Genomic DNA, 16,572 nt, shown 5'->3' on the forward strand with positions numbered 1-16,572 from the left:
AATGTTTCATCATTTATGGTAATTTTAATATTAAGCACACAATACACAAACATTCTCTGAATTAAATTTGTTAACGGTGCCATGTTAACTGTGTACGGGGGTGTGTATTAAATGTGTGGAACACATAACACACAAATCTGTGAGACAGTAATACAGCAGAGAATAATGTGGTAGAATAGATTATTATATTATTAATACTAAGGGGATATTTCCCATATCATTTGAAAGGAGAATATCACCCACACGGCTTTGTACCCACAGCCGAGGCGAGGCTGCCTTTATGCATAATTCATATTTCCATATCGTCATGGTGATCATGTGCGATGAGTGTTTGCTCTCACAGCAGGGGAGCTGGTTGGTGGTGGTGGTGGTGGTGGTGGTGGTAGTGTGCGTTTCTGTGTATGTTTGTGTGTGTGTGTGTGTGTGTGTGTGTTGCAGGTGGGCTGCAGGGAGGGTGTGTGAGGAGAGGAGGAGGGGGTGGTGGGGGGGGGCAAGGTGTCAGGAGGGACAGAAAACACCCCGAAAACAGAGAAGGAGAGGGGAAAGTGTGACAGGTAAAAACACTGGCTCTGTCTTCGCTTTAATTATCCTCCATCTCAAAGCAGCCCATTTTCAGATTTTTCTAACTACAGTTATTTTTGCACAGAGGAGACAGACAGCAGCGATGGGGTGGGGAGGCTTCGGAACAGCTCGTAAATAGCTTGTGAGTCAGATTTACACTCACAAAGCTACACACCTCTGCCCTGTTATCCCCCAGGATTTTTAGTAAGCAAAAATAATTGATTACCTCCCACTGCTTTCTAATTATAGCCTAAAAAGTCACATAATTATGGGAACTAATTTGGAGTAAGTATAGCTTGTTCAGCATTAGCTGTTTTGAAACTTTCAAGGCCCAAATAAGGTTTGACAGGGACAATGTCATAAAATATAAAATATTTTTAAGATAAAATACTGTACAAAATATTTTTAATAAAAAAACCTCAACAAACACACAAATCAGGATATTCCTACACTTTTAAATTAAGCACAGTAATATCTGTGGTATAATGTGTGTAGTACATTTGCTGTACTGTTATTAAACATGTTAAATCGTTTGTTAATAGTTGTGTTCAACTCTTCAAAACTTCAACATTGGTGCTTTTTATTTTCCATTTTGCAATACCACCACAGGCCGTGGTGTCGCTAAATACAGTCTCATAAAAATGTCAATCAACAGCTATACCACAGCATAGAAAAGTGTTTAAAAAAAAAAAAGAAGAAGAAAAAGGGTTTGCAGGAGAATTAACCACAATAACCACAAGGAAAATATAAGTGGAAGCAGAAAGAAATAGTGGTGAGTCTTAACTTCCTGTTTGGTCTGTGGTGTTTCCCATTTAAACCAGCTCATAACCTTCGTTGCACAACACGCCTCTCAGCTTCTCGTGACTTTCACCACCTGACACTGACTGTCCAAAATGCAGAAACAACTCAAAACAACTGAAAGTATTCAATAACCCTTTCTCATGAACCTCCTGAATCACCAATTCATTCATTTCAGGTTTTTTCTAATTAAAACCATCTTGAGCCTAGTGGTTCAAAATTTTCTCAGATGAGGGCACTAGCCTGGAGTTTAGAGAAACATTCCTGTCTCAAGACTGGCTGGAAAAATGTGGGAGGACAAGTGAGGAAACCAACAAGCACTGTCCAGGTACCTTTGAGCAACACATTAGCCTTCAACTCTACAGTTCTTCAGTGGCCAAGAGTAGACAACTGCACAGGATTGTGGTTTTCAGACAGTTAAACAAAACCTTAATAATAATTTTAAAATAACAGAAACAAATTGAAAACACATGTTTATCATTAGATTATTAACTTTATGAAGGAGATGGATCTTATTGTCTTTTGCTCTTGTTTGCCCGCCTCTTCTCTTCATCCTGGGTGAACTTGAATCGATCCAATTGCTGCTCTGAATCTTCCTGAGTAGCTTCCCTATACACACACACACACACACACACACACACACACACAAAGGCAGGTTTAAACAGGACTCACATATACACACAGAGACACAATCTCTCACTCAATCTTGATATTACTCTCTCCCGGTGGACAAGATGGACTAGAATTAATTAGCCCCGCACATTCTGGACACACATATATCAAGTATCTACAAAAAAACAAACAAAAAAAAACACACACAAATATATACACACATTCATCTTTCATGTGTGTGTGTGTGTGTGTTTGTGTGTGCGCGCTGGTGTGCACATGAACTGTTTATACACTGAGGAGGAGTGTGAAGTTGCTCATACTTAGTATTCCCTCGGCGTCTTCTTACAGAGAGATATTGCAAAGTGTGTGTGTTTGTGCGTGTGTGTGTGTGTGTGTGTGTCTGCTTGTGTGTGTGTGTGTGTGTGTGTGTTTGTGCATGAGTGCATCTGTGCATGCGCATGTGTGAAGGCCGGAATTCAGAATGGTATTGATTAAACACAGCAGGGGGTGAGTGTGTGAGCACTGCAGATAGCTCACTCACCTGCCACTCCACAGACACACACACAAACATCAAACTGTCCTCTGGCTTCATTAGAAAGAGGCTGCCTGGCTTTCGATATGATGAATAAAACAAATCAAGCAATTTTAATTCAGCTTTGTGGTACAAAATATCAAATTTGTATTTAAAATGTGTTTACAAACCATTATCTTTGTGCTTAACGTGATTATATTTCAAGAAAAATGACAGACAATACCTCAGCCTTTGACAGGTAAACAAACAGAAATATTTTCACTCAATCAATATCCAAAACAGCCAATTTGGCCATCCGTGGTCTTTTGAAGGGTGCAGCAGCAATGCCTTGAATAAATGCTCGCTTACTTGCTAGTCAGAAAAACCTTTCTTCAGTTTTCGTGATTTAGATTTTTTGACTTCACTCAAAGGACTACGACTTCATTTTAGGTTGAGCAATTCCTCCGTCCTGTAAACCTTTTGAATGCACACAGTTAAAATGAAGACTGTATGTGAACATAGTGGAGATAAGAGGCTTTTTTTACCCTACAGCAACAGTGCACTAACTTGAAACCCTCACCCAAATTTAGCAGCCAGCTGCGCAGTAACAAGTAGAATCATGACTAATCATTTCATCAATTAGCTTTTTTGTTTTAAATTCCAAGAATGAGCACCTATTAAAGATGTTTTTTTAATTAAAACCTTGTAATTCGTTGTGTTGTCCTTATTATTATCTCTTCATTGTTGCCACCTAGCTCAACTTATAGTAAAATGTTACCAATATTACCATTTTAAACATTTTTAATTGTATTTCTACAAGAGGGATGTGTTAAATCTAATATTTAATGTAATTTAATGTATGCTGATATAGGGTTTTACATCAATCATACAGAGTTATATCTTATTTAAATAAATACAGTTTGAATTTTCCTTTAAAATCTGCCGTAAGCGAAAGGGAAAACAAACAAACGCTTTTTGTAACTTGATTCTGTTACTGTGAATGTAAGTGGTAGTCTTAATCACTGCACAGTCAACATTTGTGGATTTATTTCACTCTCTGCCTCCCGTGTCAACACACTTTTTCAATTTGTGATGCAAAGAGATTCCTGAGAGCACAAAAACACCACATCTCTCGCTTGTAAGTATGCCAGGAGGCTGACGTGAATGGCTCTCCTCAGTGGGGAGCTCGTATTTATGGTAAATCTGACATGACATGAATGCGGCACATGACTTTGCGTCATGGTAGCTGCAGTACACTGTGTCAGTCCCACCCTGCTCACAGCAAACTGGTGGTTGATTTGTTGATGTAATTGAGAAAAAGCACCGACAAAACTGACAGAGTGTTACATCAGTTCTATCCTATTCCATTTACTCCCTTTTTGGCCCGTTATAAACACCTGTAACAACTTTAACAATAATAGACATACTCACAGTCTGAGCATCTCCTCTCTTCTCCTCTCCTCTTCTCTCCTCTCCTCTCCTCTCCTCTCCTTTCCTCTCCTCTCCTCTCCTTTCCTCCTAATTTGGCGGAGACTCACAGTGCATCCACTGAGAGAGAAATGCAGCCGCTTCTACTCCTTGATGTAAACAATGAAATATCTTATCCATCAAACAATAATGAGGAGGGAAAGATATCTTACTTCCATTCCCTTGTTAGTCATTCAGCCCTTCTCTATCTTCTCTCTCTCTCTATTCCCTTTGTTTACTTCTCTCTTTCTCCCAATTCATTGCAAGGGATTTTTTTGTTTTTTTGTTTCTTGAACTGTTTGAACTCTTGCCCTCACCCCCTTGACACACTTCCATCTCTCTCTCTCTTTGTGATACATGAGCCACGTGAAGCTGATTTCCCATGGTTAAGGCAGGTGAGGGAGGTCAGAGCTGGATGGGGGGAGGAGCGGAAAATACAGAAGATGAGAGGTTGAAATGTGTCCTGTTGGATTTTGGGAGCTGAGCTCACACCCAGAGTTTGACTCTGTGGACTATCACAGCTAGAGAGGAGAGGAGAGTTTCAGTATGCAAACTGTACATTCACATTTATCTCATGACACTTCTCGATGTAACTCTGTGCAAGGCTTCACATGCAAAACTGCAGCATAGGAAGCAGGACTGGCGGTCAAAGTGGTCTGCAATGGATTTTTTTCTGAGGAAATGCATCTTATTATGTGGTATTATCCTACTCACTATAATTATGGTGGTTATTTTGACATAAATACACTAATTTTTACAGATACTCTACCTGGGTTTCAAACAAAAAAAATTGAAAACCCATTTCCTGAAGTTTTGTCGACAAATATCACAACTACTATTGTACTATTGTAATACTATTTATGAAAAAGGCTGCATGTGGAGGAACACGCTTGTGTCCTTGTTCATTGTATCTCTGTCTGTCTGTACATATGTCTTTCTTTTCTTTCTTTTTCTCTCCCTCCTCTCTCTCTCCCTCTCTCTTTCCACACTACTGGGTTTTAATCACTGCTGTAATTGGCAACTCCCTGCTGTGCATGTGCGCATACGCATAGAAACACCGACACACACACACATACGCCCTGCCTAGCTGCTGCAAATCCCTCTGGCAATGTATATATATGTGTGTGTGTGTGTGTGTGTATGTGTGTGTGTGTGTGTGTTGTGGGGGCAGGAGAGAGAGAGATATGGGGAGATAAGGATAATGAAAAAAGGAGAGTTTCAGAACTGCAGGCCAACTCAACAATCTGTCTGCTGTGAAGCACTGTGAGGAAGTGGAGCTGTGCAGCCAAATTGTAATTATCTGAGAGAAAAAAAGACACGGCTCAAGATTTATTACAGAACACAACATTGTGTTGGAGTTGCCGGAGAACCTGATGCTGCCTCGACTTAGTCAAATTAATAATTGTCACACTGAAAGCATGCCACGTACTGTATATAGATGTGTGTATATGTGTGTTAATAGATGTGTATAAGGATAGAACAGATTAACTGGGGGCAGATATTTACCCCATAAACAGCCCAGGCTTCTTCTAAGGTAGTAGAGTCATAATTATTAGCACTTATGACATAAAAGTGCTACAGTTGTTAATATACATTTGACATCTAAATTTCACCTGATTTTCACTTGGAATCAAGTTTATTTTCAAAATAAAGTCAAAAATCAAAATGACGTGTAAAGCTTCCCCAGTTACATGACTGGATCTGGGAGTCATTTGGGTTTTAATCCCTCCTTGGGTTACTTGCACAGTACAGAAAGCATCAGAGCTACCAGAGTCCTCCTAGTTTGAATCATGTGGATCAGCTCTGAGCACCAGCCTCATGGTATGTTGATTGTATTTTGTGAGTAAAGTGGGTGGTTAATCACATTTAGCCAATTCCATAATTTCCTCCAGCAAGGTTGTCATTTATGTTTGTGTGGCAGGACAAACTGTGAATCACCATAGTTCTTAATAAACGTCTCAACTGATTCCCACAACTGTCTTGTTAAGTTACTCAAAATGCTGCACAGAAAATATACATTTGAAATCAGCAGTTTCAGCTATTATTACTACAGGGAAATCTGAAAGATTACATTATTTATTAAATATAAACATACCCCAATTATTTGCTATAACTATTAATTGAAAATTCAAGTGTCCACTGTCTGCCACAGTCATTGACAAACTAATCACGTACTGCACACAGGAGAGAAAAAGTCATCCATGAAACAGGAGAATTCCTGTTGCAATTTTACTTAAATTACATGCACATGGTTGGACACAATAGCAGAAACACCTATATAGCATTCAGTAATCCAACACAACATATTTGCAAAGGAAAACTTCCACTGTGAGTTTATGATGCACATTTTCTGTTGAGACTGTGTCAGAAAGGCATTTATAAGTGATTTTGAGGCTGTGGTTTGGTGTGTTGTTTACAGTTACGCATATTTATTGCTAGCCAGAGTTACATATTGATCCACTTCCCGAGCCCATCACCTCCAGGTCCGTCAATTCTGACTGAGACTTACAGAAATCAGCCTTTCACATCACAGGCATACTTTGTGTGTGCTGAGATGTAACATACAGAACAGTAACACAGCAGTACAGCAGAACACATACACTGTGAAAACTTTTCACTCTGAAAATTAAGCAGGAAGAATGTGTTTCATCACAAAAAAAGGAGTTTGTTGGATTTGTGCTGAATATATTGAGGCTTATTGGGCCAGCAAATCCTACACTGTGAGAACCATGTGACAATGGCCATGCTAAACCCAGTGCTAAAGAATCCCGTCTTTATGGTTATCATGGCACATTGGCCGCGAAAAGGAAAGTTTCATGCTTGTGTGTGTGTGTGTGTGTGTGTGTGTGTGTGTGTGCGTCTTTTATGTGGGTCACCACAGCATGTCTAATGGCCCCTTGCTGCGTGCAGCGTCCTGCGCTGAGCTGCTCCCTGCTGTCACACTCGTACACACAAACAAACCCATACACGCAGCGGGGGAGATTTTGGGGTGTCCCTCACCCTAATACCCTCCACAATACACCACCACTGCATCTGTTGCTCCTGTTCTCAAAGTTGAAAGTTGATCAGTGAAGTGCTAGCATGTCTCTGCTCTCTGCCTTTTTCTTACATTTTTCCTCTCTTCTCATCACCTCCTCTCTCTCTCTCTCTCACAGTTATTTCCTCTTACTTTTTAATCTATCTTAAACCAAAGATGGCTGACTATTTATTTTTTACTATTTTTTCAACATTTGGGTTTCTATTTTAATCTTTAGTTGACTAGGAGAGGATTTCAAGGGTTAGCTGAAGGCCTATTCTTTGTCTTTTTTTTCTGTGTAAAATAGAGGCCAAGACTTGGCCCTCTACAGGCCTCCATCATACAGACAACTACCTCAAACAGGTGAGCATCTGCACCACACACATTTAAAACTCCACTGAGTCATATGTCTTGTACAACACAATCTATAATGGAACAATCGGTGTATTGTGGTGAAATGATTTGGTTAAAGAATGTATTATTGTGTCTCAAATACATTGAAAAGCTGATCAGTATTTGTACTTTTTCTTAGAATAGCTTTTTAGCTTTATCATGTAGAAAAGGCTATCACTAAGCTAACCAATGAAATTACCAAACCAAACACTATGTCTCATAGAAACAGCTGAATCCAGTCAGCTCAGTCATTATATTGTAAGGAAAGTGATTGGTATAGGAATGTATTATTAGTAGCATCATTATTAGTGAGGTGGAGAGAGGTTTTGTGTGCACGTCTGTGTATTGTTTCCTCTCGAGGATGCCAGGGTTTTTGGTTTCTTCTGCATGTCTATCTAAGCAGTAGCCAGACAGTAGGGAAGAAAAAGACTTTAAAATTCTCATTAAAATTCTAGCACTGCAATTTTATTTACAACCTGTGTTGTGGAATAGTGAGAGGAGAGGAGAGGAGAGGAAGAGGAAGAGGAGAGGAGAGGAGAGGAGAGGAGAGGAGGGGGATGGGTGAGGTATAGAGTGAGAAGGGGGGAAGGAAAAAGAGCGAATACTGAGATGCTGAGAATTCAGATTATTACAGCTAGCACCTGCCCATCCCCACTGTACTTCTGAAACACACACATAAACACATCAACGAAGTACATGCAGGAGATACACATGCATATACAGTACACAATATAGTGCACATTCTTCAAACTTACAGCCTACTCCAACGTAAAATCACATGAAGTACCTGTAAATGTGCTCATAGACACACTCTCCAAAACATAGCATGCTTCAATCCATAAAGCACAGAAACACACACACACACACACACACACACACACAGATACACACAGGCTAAATCTCAGCCACAGAGAAGCCAGCTACGTCAGTATATTTTCACACTGCGGTAGTGTCTCTTTGTCTGCCTGTCGGCCAGCCAGCTGTAAGATGGAGGGCGAGAAATATGCTTTTAGCGGACGGCTTCGTAAGACAGAAGACATGGCTTTGTCATTTTTGTTTCTACACTGCATTGCTGCGATATTGATTTTTGTTCAAATTATCTTTAGTTTGCCGTTTGATGGTTTTCATTTTTGACCATCAACGTGCGTATGTCTTATTATTTGTACAAGAGTTAGGAGTGTATGTGCTGTATGCTAGATTTGTGTGTGCGTGTGTGTGTGTGTCTATCATCATCCATCTGTCCACACATACCTGGTGTGTGTTAAAATGTTTGTGTGCACATTAGTGCGGGATGGCGACCTTCTGTCCACCTGTCCACAGAATCAGCTGTTGTTTGTGTTGCCACCGACACTCACACACGCACACACACACACACACACACACACGCACACACACACAGTCACAGAGCAGGAGTAATTTGTTTCAACCCCTTCCTTGACGAAAAGGAGAACTGCAAGCAGCCTGGCAGTTGCTGTGTAGCCACACATACAGGGGAGTCGACAAAACAATAGGACTAGATTACACTATAATGCTCCTGCAACACATGCTATGCCTTTTGTAAAGCTTATAATACTCACATTTATTTCAAAAGATTTATTGTTAGTTACATTTTTTCTTTTATTTTTTGTTTTTTGCACAATGTACAATGAGTTGTTTAACAGGAAGATATAATAGACAACTTGTTGTGCTCTGTTATTTTCATTTTAAAACTATCTTCACACTAGAAGCATTAACTATTTGACCCACCTGAACAAACATACAGTGAAGTACTTTCCCCTAAAACTTTACACTTTAACCAGCTTTACAGCAGTGTAAAGGCTAGTACCTCTTTCCCCCAGCACAAACCCTACAATCATTTTTTAGTGCAGCTGACAGTGATGCACTGCCTAAAGAGAAAGCCATTTCAAGCATCGATATGTAACACACACGGGCACAAAGTAAAACCCCAGAAATGCACGGAGAGAGGCAGAGAAAGACACACAGAGCCGGAGAGAATGATTCAGATGTATAGAAGGCCTCAGTGAGAGAGGGTTTGCCATTGTGTGATAAACACAAACACAGATGCATTTAGGCTTTGATTCCAGGTTGCTTTTCACAGCTCGCAGTGGGAGCCATCCTAAAGAAACAACCCTCTCACACACACACACACACACACACACACACATACACACACACACACACAGGCACACACACCATGGACCAGACTGATAGGATTAGAGGCTGGTGCTATAGTCACCCTCTCTCTCTCTTTCTCCTCCTCTGTCACCCCATCTCTCTCTCTCTCTCTCTCTCTCTTTCGCCTGCCAAGCCTTGATTATTCACAAGGTTAGTTCCTGATTGCCTATAGCAGTAGCTGACACAGGTTCATTATCTCTCCACCTCTTTTCCTTCTCACAGTACGTTTATGCACTTTGGTCGAGCGAAGAGTATTGACTCACACGAAAACTAAAATTTACAGGCTCACAAAAAGATCCATCAAAACGCCACATGGCTGTAACGTTATGTGTTAAATTGTCTTTTTAACGGTAGAAACAAGTAGAAATATTGTTCCTCGTCATTACAGTTTTCTTTTATTATCATTGTATTGTGTTTCTATTTCTGCAATCTTCCTCCTTTTTTCTTTTAAGTCAGATTCAGCCGAAACGCTAAATCATGCTTTTGATGTGATAATTAGGGAATTTAATGATTTTGTATTGTTGAAATAATTCAAACATTTGTCCACTTTAGTTCAGATAAATCTATCAGTCTATCTATATAGATCTAGCTTATATTATACTATATATTATCAATGGCCTAGGTTGGCTCCAGATCCATAAAATGTTATTTACGCATTTGAGGATGATGTGTTTTATATTGATAAAAATACAGCAGAACTGGAGACAGGCGGGTTTTGCAGAATACTGATGACACTGTATGTGTATGTGTGGTGGAGGCTATCAGTGCTGCTGCAGCAGGCTTCAAAAGGTAGCCGTCGGCCAGCCCTCCGCTGTCACAGTGGAGCTGTCTTTTCAAAAACCTCCACCAGCAGCTCAGATGAAAATACATACGAGCCTACGAGAAAGGCTTTTACTTAAAGATATTTAAACTACAACTGAAAATCAATTGATGTTTCCTAAAACCTATTTCCTTCATGAGAGTTATTGTCCTGATAATTCGTTACCGATATTCTGACAATGAAGGAACCTTCATTTCTTCTTTTTTTTTTTTTTGTGCCTCATTTGTTGTCCGGATATCGAAAGAGTGTTAGTTTTTCCTTCTGTCTGTGGCACAATGTCCCCATTCTGGGGAGTGTGTGAGTGTAGTGTTGACACATGTTAGTGCTGGCTGATTAGTCGACACATAAAGGAACGCGCAGCCCCTCCATCACTATTCAGCCATTTTGTCTCCCTGTCTGTCACACTGGTGGAGTGGATGTATGTGTGTGTGTGAGGCTTTTGTTAAGGTAATGCAGAGGAGAGAGAAAGAGCGAAGGAGAAGACACCGTGAAAAATTACACAGACCACAGCCAAGTCCCTGTGACCCAGGGATGCTTTTTTTCCCTTTAATCTCTGCACATCAGAATCAAACAATTTCAGTCATGTTTACCCCCGAAAGTCGTCATTTTGAAACATGTGAAATAAAGTGTTTTTAATGATAAATTGTTAGGAATGTGTTGTGTAAGGTAGTGAGCCACCAGATCAGTGGGTCTGTTGTCTATTGTGTCTTAAGTGGATTAACAGAGCGGTCAGTGAGACAGACAGCCAAAGTGGCAGCCATAGCGGTTGTTTACAAGCTCCTGTCACCTCTGTCGCTTCAAATTTTCATACGATACTGATTTGTTTTTTTTAGACTTTCTTACAATAGCGGGGTGGAGTTTGTGCAAAATCGTTGTGTAATCTTTTTGATAAAAGCATGAGTGGCACAGTTGTATCTCACGTATTTAGATATATTTTATACATTTAAAGCTCCTTCAGTATTGCTGCATGATTCTATATGTTTTATTGTAATCTACTATTATTTACACACGGTTTTCTTAACAGATGCAGTGTCAAAACTCCAACTGCAAAATGCAGGATTTCTGATTCATGCAGCATGGAAAATAAAAAAACACTATAGCTACCTTACCTTTAAGTAGAACTTAATTATTGTATAAAAATAAATTATTGTATTTTTGAAATAAATTGTTTTTGTCAAATCATGTCCACATGTCACAAAAATGTCATTGTACAATAGTCATTTTGTAATAATTTTAATATCCACATACTATTATATTTAAACTTTACAATCTCTTTTAGAAATAAATTTCAAGTAATATATGTATTGCTATTTGTGTCATTTTGTGTCATTTCAGCATTTTATTGGTGATATAATAGTGAGCTACGTGTAAAAACATAGAAATAAGTCATCTTATGTGACTTTCAGAACAAAGTCATATAGTCCATCATAGACACATTTCACACATGTTTTATTTCTTGCAAATAAAGAGTTTGATAACGCCAGTTTTGTCTTATCCACATATTCTAATATCAGTCAAAACTAAATGTTGAGGAAAAATGGCCATTTTTGTTACAATAAATAAATGTGCCACTACAACAATTAGATTATTTTCAGAACATAATTAAATATTTTATTTAACATAATATCTCACCAACAGACCAACATATCCACTGAAACACGTTGTATATAATAAATACTTGAAAAGATACAAACAAATGTAATGTATTATTATTATTAGTAGTAGTAGTATTGATAGTGGTGGTGTTATTAAATTAGATAGAATCCTTAGTTGATTAATTAATTACTTTACTAAAGAATAAAAAGAATAAAAACTAATAAAATATATTAAATCAAACGACTTCACGTGTTTGAACAGCATAGCACCCCCTCTGGCTCTCAGGTGTCTTAACATCTTAAACTCAACTCGTTTGATGGATCCACTTTGTGAGCGAAGTCAAATGGTTTGATAGTAAAGTGTGTGACTTTTTTTTTAATTGTTTTGTATTTTAGTTCTTGTGTTTATTCAAATGTTGTACTGCAAATAAGTGTTGTTTCATCTTCATAGCATATTATTAGTGCAATAAGGCGTTGAATAGAAGTATTGATCTTGATGCTCATATTTTCATATTTTTTTTTATTGGATTACTCCGTTCTGAGTCCATTTCATTCTTGTTCACATGATCATACAATGAAATATTTGTTAAAAATAAAATGAAGCACAGATACATCACATAAAACATTATTTCCTTGTTTTATGATTTTTAATTCTTTCTAAAAAAAAAAAAAAAAAAAAAGGCCATAAACTTATAAAAAAAAAATCTATATATTCTCTATAAAATCAACTTGTAATCCGATGCAAGAATCAACCTCCCACCGCAGATTGTGTGTTGTGGTTTGACTTGATGTCTGTCACTGTTTCTATTGTGTGTTTCTGCCGGGTCACAACAGTGTGCTACTGTAGATGTTTGAAGAGCACGAGAGCCACATATTGACGAGAATTGTGATGAAAAACTATAGATATACTTGAGCTTCTGATCAGACTATTCATAGAGATCCAAATTAAAACATGGCAGATATAAGTCATTGCAAATGAAGCTTCTTTCATATTTATTATCACGCTGCATATTTCTTATCTCTATAGATAATAAATACTCACATCTTTCAGATTTATTATCAGGCTCAGTATGTCTTATCTCTACAGGTAATATATACGTCTGTATGTATACACTTAACCTTTCCTGCAATTTACCCAAATGATAATGATGATATCTATAGTTATAAGTACTGTGAATTAGGTGTGATGATGATGTGACTTACCTTCAAGGCCTTGAAGTCACACAAGATGATTTATTCCTCTTATTTCTCTTGTATTTCTCCTCTTTTTTTGTCTTTTGAAAATAATTTCAATAGATTCTGCACAAGGTTGTGTGTGTTGGAGTGTGTAATAGCGCAGACAGTAGTTAATCTGTGTTATGTTGTCTGTATTATAAATTTGTGTGTTTAGTGTTAAAGAAGCTTCTGCACAGCGCTTTCTGGAAAATATTGTCGGTCTGTTCTGTTGTATAACTGAAGGAAATAGTTGACAATTTTCAGTAGGTTTGAATCAAGAATCAAGCTTCAGCACACTAAAATCATTTATTTTAGTGCACATCTGACTAGAAATTATGATGAAGTCACACTATTATTTTGTGCTTACGTGCAATGTTGTGTCATGGCTCATTAGATTTTGTCAATTTAGATTTCAGGTGCTTATTGAAATAAGTCAGAAGATAAATAATATCATGAACCTCTCATTTGGTGTCTGGTGGCTTTTCTTTTTTTCTTTTTTTTGTGCCATCAAAAACTGCTTCTGTTTGTCCTGCAGTCGTTCAATGACTGTTTAGCTTAGTGTAAAGGTACACAGAGTCTATTATAGCATTTAGACGACTGTGTGTTAAGCCAAATTACCTTTTAACATTTAAAAGGAGCGTCTTCTCCTCACCATTGAATCTATCAGCTCCATTCACTCCTGTTAATGATTGAGGCCTGTGCTGCTGTAGGCTGCTATTCATGTCCAGCCGTCTATGTAAACAGAAAAGTGTCGTAGCGATGGTGTGTGTGTGTGTGTGTGTGTGTGCAGCCTTTTAAACTGAGGTTTAGCATCCACAATACTCTCCCTCTCTGTTGTCTATTTTTCAGTCTTTCTTTTTCTATCCGTGTCACGCATTCTCCCTATCATGAACTCAGACACACACACACACACACACACTCACACAGTCAGTCAGACCTACGGAGGATCAGTCATGCTAGAGGTCGTCTATGGGCTAACTTGACATTGTTGTCTATAAGCTGCTTTGGAGCAAGAGGAGAAGTTTAAAGGACAATTCCAAATAGTATGTACAAGGAAAGACTCTCTCCCTTCACACAGCTTGGTGTCAGTGAACTAGGCTTTTGTGCGGAAGGGGGAGGGCGTCAATTCATTCTCGGTTCAACCCATTCCAAATGTGAATAGAAACCGCAATTGATTTGCTAATGATAGAGTATTCATTCTTAATAAGATGGATATAACAACCTTGTCCTTCTCAGTATTGGAATATTTGGAAGAAAATTGGCTTCCTAAATTGATTAAACTGAAGGTGAACAGGGAGCCAGCCGTGCAGGATGTTGTTTTATGCTGCGGAAAGATGATTTGAGATAAACGTGATGCAGCTGTTTATGTCAGTTTTATTGTTTTTGGATTTGTTGGGGCTGACCAAATTATAATTGTTGAATTATTATGCAACAAAATGTGTGGAAATATATGCTCAATCATGATTTACTAAATGCATTTAGGTGTAAATAATGTTCTCAGGAACGGCTTCCCTCGTCTCAGCTGAGGATTCCTGCAGGCTCAGGACGCCAATATCAGAAACAGTTTTTATATGTAGACTTTCTCATCATTTATTTTACCATTTATGTGCAGTATTTCCATTAAATTTGGCTGATTTTTTTTTTATTCTAAAGCAGTGTGTACTTGCATTTTGTAAAGGGTTTTTTTTTAATTCTCAGTCCTTATTTCATATTTGAAAACAAGGAACATTTTGATTTTATCAGATTAAAGTGGTTAAATACTATCTGTGATCGTCTTTTTCAGTAGATAAAACAATACAATTACTGATTATCATTTATTACTAACATTTGATAGAATTGGCAGGATGTATTGACCGAGGGAATGTTTTTTTTTCCTCCGTCCGTACATCCAACAGCTGCAGTACCATGCAGTACTGGCTGGCATCATTTTAGCACTGCATGATCTATGTTTTCTATAGATCATCTGCTGTATCATGAATAAAAAATCACTGCATAGCACTATTTGAAATTACACTCCCACTGTTATTTCCCATTAAACTAACATTTAGACTCTCTTGTGTGCTTCTTAAAATTATTTCTTAGTTGGTAATAATACAGCAATGATAATGACAGTCATTGGGCCATGCTGTGTATTTGACACAAATGACATATAAATCCAGATGTGACTGGCTCTAATGAGCAGCTGTTGACGATAATCCAGCTGATAAATGACTTTTAGACGTTTTAAACCCTTCAGCTCCAATATCTTTCCATGTGGAGTGTAATTTGAACATGACATGGTGAAATGTAATGAAATATGAGGGAGCAGTGTGGTAGCTTAGTGCACCAGCCACATATTCACAGTGTTGATTGAAATCCAGTGCATGGCCTCTCTCTCCTGTACTCTCTTTCCTATTAAATAAAACTGAAAAATGCTATACACATGATCTTTAAAAACAAAATAACACAGCTCTCTGAAATCAAACTGCAGATAGCTGTGAATACTAAATCGATGGCCTTCGTTGTCCACAAGCTTGCTGTGCTAGTCGCATGTCGTTGCTTCGCAGTGACGGACGCAAGGCGAGAAATCTCACCGTGATTTTACTGTTAGACCTCAGTTGCTCGCGCATAACACAGCTGTACTGTGTATCTGTGAATAGCTGTCACTGTTTTTAAGCTGCTTCTGTCTCTCAGACCCTCAATTTCCTCTACCAGAAACTGGTGTGAGTGTTGCCTCTCTCTGTCTGTGCAGGATGGATGCGGGATGGTGGAGGACTTTTACCATGGCAACCAGTAATGCAGTATAGATGCAGGGATTGAGCCTTGGCTACCGCTGTAATAATACAGGATTCATGGGAGGCAGGTGAAATGTCATCCAGGCTGTTGTTCTAAAGTAGTAGTAGTGCTTTTGATGTCTTGCGTGGTCAACACTAAATCCCACTTGGCTCGGCAGTGGAAATGAGGTTATTGTTTCCTGTATTCGTTCAGCACCACAGCATCCTTTCTATTCAGTTTCCATTCAGCAGTTTGTAGCTGACAAAAGAAATTCTCATCAGCATGGTTTCCTATAATGTATTATAGCACCACTTCATTTTTATAATGCCAGCTAGTAGTGTCTCCTTCACATTGTTTCTTATATCGGCTTATAATGCCCAATCCTCATAATCCCACTGTAGGCTGGGTCAAATATCCAGTCCCTGCAGTGTCCTCTCACCTACTTCTAAGATGTGATTTCAGTATCCTCTTCCTCTTCCTCCTCTACACACACTGGATTGTAGCCGAGCAACTTAACACCTAACAGGTTAGCATTGGAGTTTTGATTGAAGTGACTTTCTGGTGAATGATCTTTCTTTTTTTTTTCTTCTTCTTCTTTTTTTTTGCTGTCAAAAAAAAAGTGAAGCAATCCCACCTCTGTATATTCTGTGGTGCA

General features: G+C 38.5%; 1 long non-coding RNA gene across 1 annotated transcript in view; it reads left to right on the forward strand.

Annotated features, from left to right (window-relative positions):
* The window catches only part of LOC137191804 (uncharacterized), a 50,813-nt gene that overhangs the window by 29,301 nt on the left and 4,940 nt on the right, over nucleotides 1-16,572 (forward strand). The window contains exon 3 of the long non-coding RNA XR_010930448.1: nucleotides 7,273-7,328. This is a non-coding gene — a long non-coding RNA (uncharacterized lncRNA). The remainder of the gene's footprint in view (nucleotides 1-7,272; nucleotides 7,329-16,572) is intronic.

This window comes from Thunnus thynnus, chromosome 10 (assembly GCF_963924715.1).
Source record: "Thunnus thynnus chromosome 10, fThuThy2.1, whole genome shotgun sequence".
Lineage (NCBI taxonomy): Eukaryota > Metazoa > Chordata > Actinopteri > Scombriformes > Scombridae > Thunnus > Thunnus thynnus.